Source organism: Ochlerotatus camptorhynchus, unplaced genomic scaffold (assembly GCF_037179485.1).
Source record: "Ochlerotatus camptorhynchus isolate MF236.1 unplaced genomic scaffold, CSIRO-AGI_Acam_v1.1 ptg000794l, whole genome shotgun sequence".
In the NCBI taxonomy this organism is placed as follows: Eukaryota; Metazoa; Arthropoda; class Insecta; order Diptera; family Culicidae; genus Ochlerotatus; species Ochlerotatus camptorhynchus.
Genome location: NW_027041259.1, coordinates 631716 through 639184, shown reverse-complemented (window position 1 = coordinate 639184; position 7469 = coordinate 631716). Strand labels below are relative to the sequence as shown.

Below are 7469 nucleotides of genomic sequence, written 5' to 3'. Positions count from 1 at the left end.
GGTCTATCATCAAATAACCATCAAGGTAAACGGTCGATAGTCTCTGGTGAAATATAAGAAACATTACTGTGACAGAATATAGTGGAAGATAGTAAGAGGAAAGTGGAAAAGGGTGAGAGGAAAAAACGGACAGCAGGTAAATTCCCGGAATCACCATTTTGGTTCAAAGGTCCTAATGTGAACCGTTTGTCTGTTAGGACCCCGCTGTAAATTTTAAACAGAACCGCTGAGGTACACCTGGTAGACGTACCGGTAGGCTACGCCAGTCCCCAGCCAAGTAAGAACAATTCCGACACGAACCGCCGAAGCCGAGTCCGTCAACACACTCGGTGGCCCAGCCAGCATAAAAAGTGGAATAGCGCGCGAAGGAGATTTCCAACGCCGCCGAAGGAGAGAAGGAAGAAGGTGGAACGTGGAGCCGAGCGAAGCAGTCGTCGAGGAAACGTGGTGGTGGATCTGCAAGGGGCCCCGAAGAAGAAGGGAAAGACAACAGAAACAGGTCAGATAGAAATTAAGAAAGTGGGAGAGTTACAAATGTAGGGAGGAATAGACGTGTTAGTATAATCCGACAATAAAAAGTGGTAATTTTGAATATTGAAGTGCTGTAGGAGTTTTTGCTGTAGCCAGTGCGATCATTCCTTGCCACGTGGAACCTTGTTCGGTAAGCGTGCCAACCCTGAGGCCATTGTAGTCAGGGATTCTCAGGATCGCTCCCAACTGAGGTAGTTAGCACTGACACTTTGGCGCCCAACTTAAAATTGCCTTATCGGCAGCTGTTTTAAACATCCAGCTTGGGAGATCGCACATGAGATAGCTGGTTTCTACAGAAGTCTCTGGGAAAAAATCCAGGCCTTCACAAGACAATTACCACAGTTGGAATTATAACTTGACCTGACACAGTTTATAAAATATTTTATTTGCAGCGGAGGGGTTCTGATTGTTCATAAAACCGTAAAAAATAACGATTGTTTGAAAAGCGAGTCAATTGATTTTGTTAGAACGGAGCGAAGTGTTTTATCGTTTAAGTGTGTTTCGGAGGAAGTTGTTAAAACACCAGAGAAAAAGATTGATTTATTTTCAAGCCTTAAACTAGAATTTTCAATTATTAAAATTTTAAAGTTAAGTTTTAGCATACACGATTGCTTGAAGCGTAAATAGGTAGTTCTTTTTAAATTTTAATTTTTATAATTTTGCTAAAATTGTACGCAAACGTTGAACGATGGAGCAAGCTCACTTGCAGGCGCAATATTACGCGTTGAATGCTGCACATCTGGCCGACGATGAATTAGAAATCCGTGAAGTAAAAATGAATGGCGAATCTCGTAGCAAACAGGAAAGAGCATTGCGTAGTCTGTTGAAGGCTGAAAGAGAGAAAACAAATATTAATTACAAAGCAAATTGGATTGCATTACTAGATGAATTGAAATGGTGTGATGAAAAGCTTTTGGAAGTGAAAACAGAGTTAGAAGGTAGAAAAACCCGAAAGGCACCAGATCAAAAATTTAAATCCAAACTTCTCCACATTTTCTTTAGGATGCAACGACTTACGGCTCATAGCAAAGAAGAAGAAGATTTGAACTGTATCGCAATCATAGCAGGAGAGTGTGTACGGTTGCTGAACATGTATTTTTCAATAACATCGCCATTTCCAGAAGTAAGGGAAGTAGAAATTAGAATAATGCATGAAAGCTTACGACAGACACACATAGAAACAAATGAGGTAAACGTTAACGATAGGAGAGTAGTGGTCAATCCAACAGTCGTAGAAGATGAGTATGAGAGTGAGCATAGAAGAGAAAGGTCTACAGGAGAGATCACTGAGCATATTTCTGATGATGATGAAGGTGCAGTAAGAGATGCGGTTATAGAAAATGAGAACATCAGAGATAGGGCAGTAAACGAACTCTCAGATGAGAATGAACGTTTGAAAGTAGTGGTGAATCAGTTGTTGAGACGTATTCAGGCGCTTGAGACTTCGAATACAGCCAGGCAGTGTGAAATAGAAAGAGAGCAAATGAAACATAAAAGCAGCACACCGATAGATGAGAGATCAGTCCAAAATGAGAATGAAGCACGTCAGAATAAAAATAAGCAGAATTTTTATGAATGGATTAAGCAGAGATATAGTTCAATGGAAAGCATAAGTGAAGATAACAGGAAGGTTCAGTCGTCGAACCAGGACAAAACAAATAAGAAACAAGTGGTAGAGGTAGATAAGCCGAAAAGTAACCGATTGCCGGTGTACAAATGGTCGGTTAGATACGATGGATTTGATAATGGCAGGAGGTTAAACGAATTTCTCAAGGAAGTAGAATTCAATGCAAGGTCGGAAGGGTTCACTGAAGCAGAATTATTCGTGTCTGCGCATCATCTCTTTACGCGAAAAGCGAGAGCATGGTTTATGGAAGTCAATGGAAATAGCGAGCTAGAAACGTGGGAGAAATTAACCAGGGAACTAAAAAGTGAGTTCTTACCTGAGGACATTGACTACCAGTACGAACGTCTGGCTGGTTCACGGAAACAGAGTCCGAGGGAGAAATTCCAAGATTACTATCTGGATATGGTGAAAATTTTCCGGAGTATGTCCAAACAGTGGGATGATACCAGAAAATTTGACGTCTTGTTTCGGAACACCAGGTCAGATTGCAGAACTGCGATGTTAGCTGCCAACGTGACTTCCATACCTAAAATGAGGGAATTAGGTAAAAGGTTTGATTCTATCAATTGGCAAGTGTATGTTAGGAAAGAGAACAGATTTAGACCGAATCCCCAAATTGAAGAAATCCAGCAGCAACGACAGAATAATAGTCGCTACGGAACAAACAACAGATTTCAAACAGAACAAAAAGGAGGGTATCAAGGACGAAATTTTAATCCAAATTACAAACCAGGTGACAAGCAAGTCCCACCTGGGGAAAATGGAATTCAGGGTGGAAATAATCATCGAAAATTTCCCCAAAAGCAGATGAGTCAGGATGACAAACAAAACCAGAATTACAAACAGTTTAACCCAAAACCTGGTCCTAGTGGTACAAGTGCACTTCAAAGGATCGTGAAAGCTTACATTCCCATTAAGCGTGGAGTTTGCTTTAACTGTCACGAGGAGGTTTTCCTGGGTTTCCCACAAACAATTGCCCATTCTGCCAGTCAAAAAACGTGAAAAAGACTGCTCAGTGAGGCAGAGCAGTCAAATCGACGCCGAAAGTCCTCAGCAGGAATATTCAGAAAATCCAGCAACCGTTCTTCAACAGTTAGGTTACTCGAAGGTGGAGGATCGTTTCAAAAAGCAGGACGAGATTGCAACATTGCTCGTCAAGCTTAGTGGATATGCCAGGCCGTTTACGAGAATTGAACTAATGGGGATTGAATTGATTGGGCTTCTGGATAGTGGAGCTGCACGGACGGTTTTAGGGATCGGAGCGGGGAAAGTGATCAAACAGTTAAATTTAAAATTAGAACCAACTTTGATAAATTTAAAAACAGCTGGCGGGGAAGATTTGGAATTTCTTGGATGTGTAGATATTCCGATCACGTTCAATGGAACTACAAAAATTTTGCCCGTATTAGTCGCCCCGAAACTAAAACGAAGGTGTGTACTAGGGTATGATTTCTGGCTTAAATTTGGAATCAAGCCAGCCATACTGAATAATCCAGTAGAGGAATTGGATGATGGAGCTAGTGACAACTTGGAGAAGGAAGAAGAACTAACAGATAACCAAAAAGAACGTTTGGAAAGAGTAAAGAGGAAATTTATAGCTGCACAACCAGAAAAATTCGGGATGACAGATTTAATCGTCCATTCTATCGAGATAAAGGAGGAGTTCAAACAATCGGATCCGGTGAGGAAAAATCCGTATCCGTGGAGTCCTGAAATTCAACGAAAAATTCACACAGCGGTAGACAACATGATTCGCGATGGGATCGTTGAGCAGTCTAATTCAGACTGGGCTCTCCCAGTAGTTCCAGTTGCGAAGCGGGATAGTCAGGAGGTAAGGCTGTGCTTGGATGCCAGAAAATTGAACGAGAGGACTAAGAGGGACGCCACACCAAAATAGGATCTTGAGTCATTTAGGACCAGTGAAATATCTGACGACCATTGATTTGTCCCAAGCTTTTCTTCAAATCCCGTTGAGCCCAGACTCCAGGAAGTACACCGCTTTTTCGATCCCAGGTAGAGGACTGTTTCAATTCACACGGCTTCCGTTTGGGTTGATAAACAGTCCAGCTACACTTAGCAAGTTGATGGATCGTGTACTGAGTCATGGAGCGTTAGAACCAGCAATATTTGTCTATCTAGACGATATTGTTATTGCTAGCCAGACATTTGAAGAACATCTTCAAAAGCTTGATGATCTAGCGAAGCGTTTGAGGGAAGCAAATTTATGCATCAATTTGAGCAAGTCGAAATTTTGCTGCCAAGAATTGCCGTATCTTGGGTACATTTTGTCCCAGGATGGATTACGGCCTAATCCAGATCGCGTACAAGCGATCCTTGGATATCAGGTTCCGAAATCGGTTAGACAACTTCGTCGATTCCTCGGTATGATTAATTATTACCGTAGGTTCATCGCAAAATATAGTGACATTACGGCACCTCTCACTGATTTATTGAAAAATAAGCCAAAGAGGGTGCAATGGAACTCAGCAGCCGACAATGCTTTTCAGGTCATCAAGGAGAAACTCATTTCTGCTCCTGTGATGGCCAACCCAAATTTCATGCTCCCTTTCACAGTCCAAACGGACGCAAGTGACAACGCTATCGCAGGTATTTTGACGCAGGTACATGATGGAGAAGAAAAGGTTATAGCTTACCACTCGGAAAAGCTCAAAGGTGCTGAGCTAAACTACCATGCGGCTGAGAAAGAAGGTCTCGCTGCACTCCGTTGCATTGAGAAATTTAGAGGCTATATAGAGGGGATGAAGTTCACTTTAATAACTGATTCCTCTGCCCTGACTTTCATAATGCGAGCGAAATGGCGATCTTCATCTCGGCTTAGTCGCTGGAGTATTGAACTACAGTAGTACGACATGGATGTGCGTCATCGCAAGGGAAAAGAGAATGTAGTTGCCGATGCACTCTCTCGATCGATGGAGACTCTCGAGGAAGAGCCCGAAGACGGGTGGTACAAAAAGCTGTTTGCAGGTGTGAAAGCAGACCCGGAAAAGTACTTGGACTTTAAAGTCATAGACGGAGTACTCTACAAGTTCGTAGCAACCAGGTCCGATCTGATGGACTACCATTTCGAATGGAAACGATGTGTTCCAACTTCTATGCGGAACCAGGTCATTAAGCAGGAACACGACAATAATCTCCACATTGGGTATTTAAAATGTGTTGAGAAAGTCAAACGCCGGTATTATTGGCCACGCATGACCACGGATATAAAAAAAATACATTGTGAATTGCGTACCATGCAAAGAAAACAAACATTCGACCATATCAACAGCACCAGAAATGGGAAAACAGAGGATTACAAACCGACCATTCCAAATAATTTGTATGGATTTCATCCAATCCCTTCTGAGAAGCAAGCAGGGCAACGCTCACTTATTAGTGGTCATGGACCTGTTTTCTAAGTATTGCCTGCTTGCTCATGTAAAGAAGATCTCTGCAGTATCTCTCAACAAAATTTTGGAAGAGCAGTGGTTCAGACGACTCTCTGTCCCACAAATCGTCATCACAGACAACGCGACAACATTCTTGTCGAAAGACTTTCAAAATTTACTCGAAAAGTACGAGATACAGCATTGGGCAAATGCTCGGCATAGAAGCCAAGCAAACCCAACAGAACGTCTCAATAGGACAATCAATTCCATGATTCGTTCATATGTGAAGCAAGACCAAAAGTTATGGGACACGAAAATAACGGAGATTGAGTACGTTCTCAATAATACGGTTCATTCAACGACTAAATTCCGTCCACATTGTGTGATCTTCGGTCATGAGATAATTGACAAAGGGTCAGAGCATAAAAAAGAGCAGAGCGAGGAACATACTGAGGAGCAGAGAGTAGAAAAGCTGAGAGGGGTAACAAAGAAGATCGGAGAGTTGGTTAAAGAACACCTCCAAAAGGCTCACGAGGACACCAAGAGACGATACGATCTGCGACATAAGCGTTACTCACCGACGTTTAATGTGGGTCAACAGATCTATAAGCGTAGCTTTCGTCTGTCGTCTGCTGGGAACCAGTTTAACGCAAAGCTGGGACCACAATATGTTCCGTGTATCATCATGAGGAAGGTCGGCACCAGTTCATATGAGGTGTCGGACATGAAAGGGAAGGCGTTAGGCATATTTTCCGCTGCCGATTTAAAAGCATAAACGCTAAAAATAAAAATAAATAATATGTAAGAGCTCAAAACATCACATCATTTCAAAATGCAATACTTAAGTAGGATATTAGTTTGGATTAGAAGAGTTATTTTCGCGAAAAAGGTCCTTTTGAAGATACTTATCGTTCCAAATCTAGTCATTCCGATGTATGCATTTTCCCGGGAAAACCAATGCGCAGGTGTGACATTCAGGTTTGTAAAAATTTGTAAATATTCGGCCGAATAATCATTAAGTTCTGCATGTTTACCTAAAAAAATTAAAAATTAGGGTTTTATATTTGTAGTTTTAGAGATTTTGTTTTAAGGTGTTTCATTGAATAAGTTTTATTGTCTGTGTAGGAGTAAAAATGCTTAAATTGCATCGTTTGTATTCATTCGGTTTTCTTGTCGTGTATGCAAAGTTGGTAATAAGTTGTAACATCCAATACAGTCAAGCTGAGAGATATATTACGGAGGTGTATGTGTGTAGATATATCGTGCGTGTATTTTTGTTAAACTCAAGTTCAAAGTCATGATCATCATCAACAATAGCCCGAAATGATCGCATCTACGTTACAAACATTATTCACTTTTGCGATACTCAATATAGGAAACAATAGCATTGTTCCGTAGCCTGCAATACGACCATACTCACCACTCTATAGCATTCACTTGGAACATAAGAAGAGAAGGATGAGCTACTAACAAGGAATTCACAAAAGGGAAATTTACGTAAATCAAATAATTATTATTCAAAAGGCCTAAAGAAACCGCGAATTTAAACACGATATTTAGATTAAACGTTGTGTACACACTCTTCAGAATTCCTTATTACCACCTCATCACTACTTAACACATGTGATCTCTAGCTCGTCAGCATCACTATTGACAGCACTTTTACATTTTTTCCGATCTCGACTGAATATACGCACACTGATAAAACACTGATAACGCTATCTCAGAGAACTTAATGCAGCGCAACTCCGACAAATTGCGTGAAATGTTTCATGCACCATTCGCATGACTCAATTATTGTACATAAATGCTCCATAGTAAAAAAGAAATAAATAAATAATAATAATTAATTTGGTTTGTAATGAAAATAGATAGTAAATCTAGTAATGCATGTAGTAGATATTAATAGAGTTATAATTTTT

General features: G+C 40.8%; 1 long non-coding RNA gene across 2 annotated transcripts; it reads right to left on the bottom strand.

Moving 5' to 3' along the window:
* Positions 1-1061: 1061 nt before the first annotated feature.
* Positions 1062-7045, bottom strand: LOC135715065 (uncharacterized). 2 transcript variants are annotated; one of them, XR_010518928.1, is made up of 5 exons: positions 6968-7045; positions 6389-6581; positions 6126-6325; positions 2475-2684; positions 1062-1361 (listed from the first exon to the last, which is right to left on the bottom strand). It is a non-coding gene; the product is annotated as an uncharacterized LOC135715065 (long non-coding RNA). The 2 variants fall into 2 exon arrangements; XR_010518927.1 differs by having other exon boundaries at positions 6126-6581.
* Positions 7046-7469: the final 424 nt, after the last annotated feature.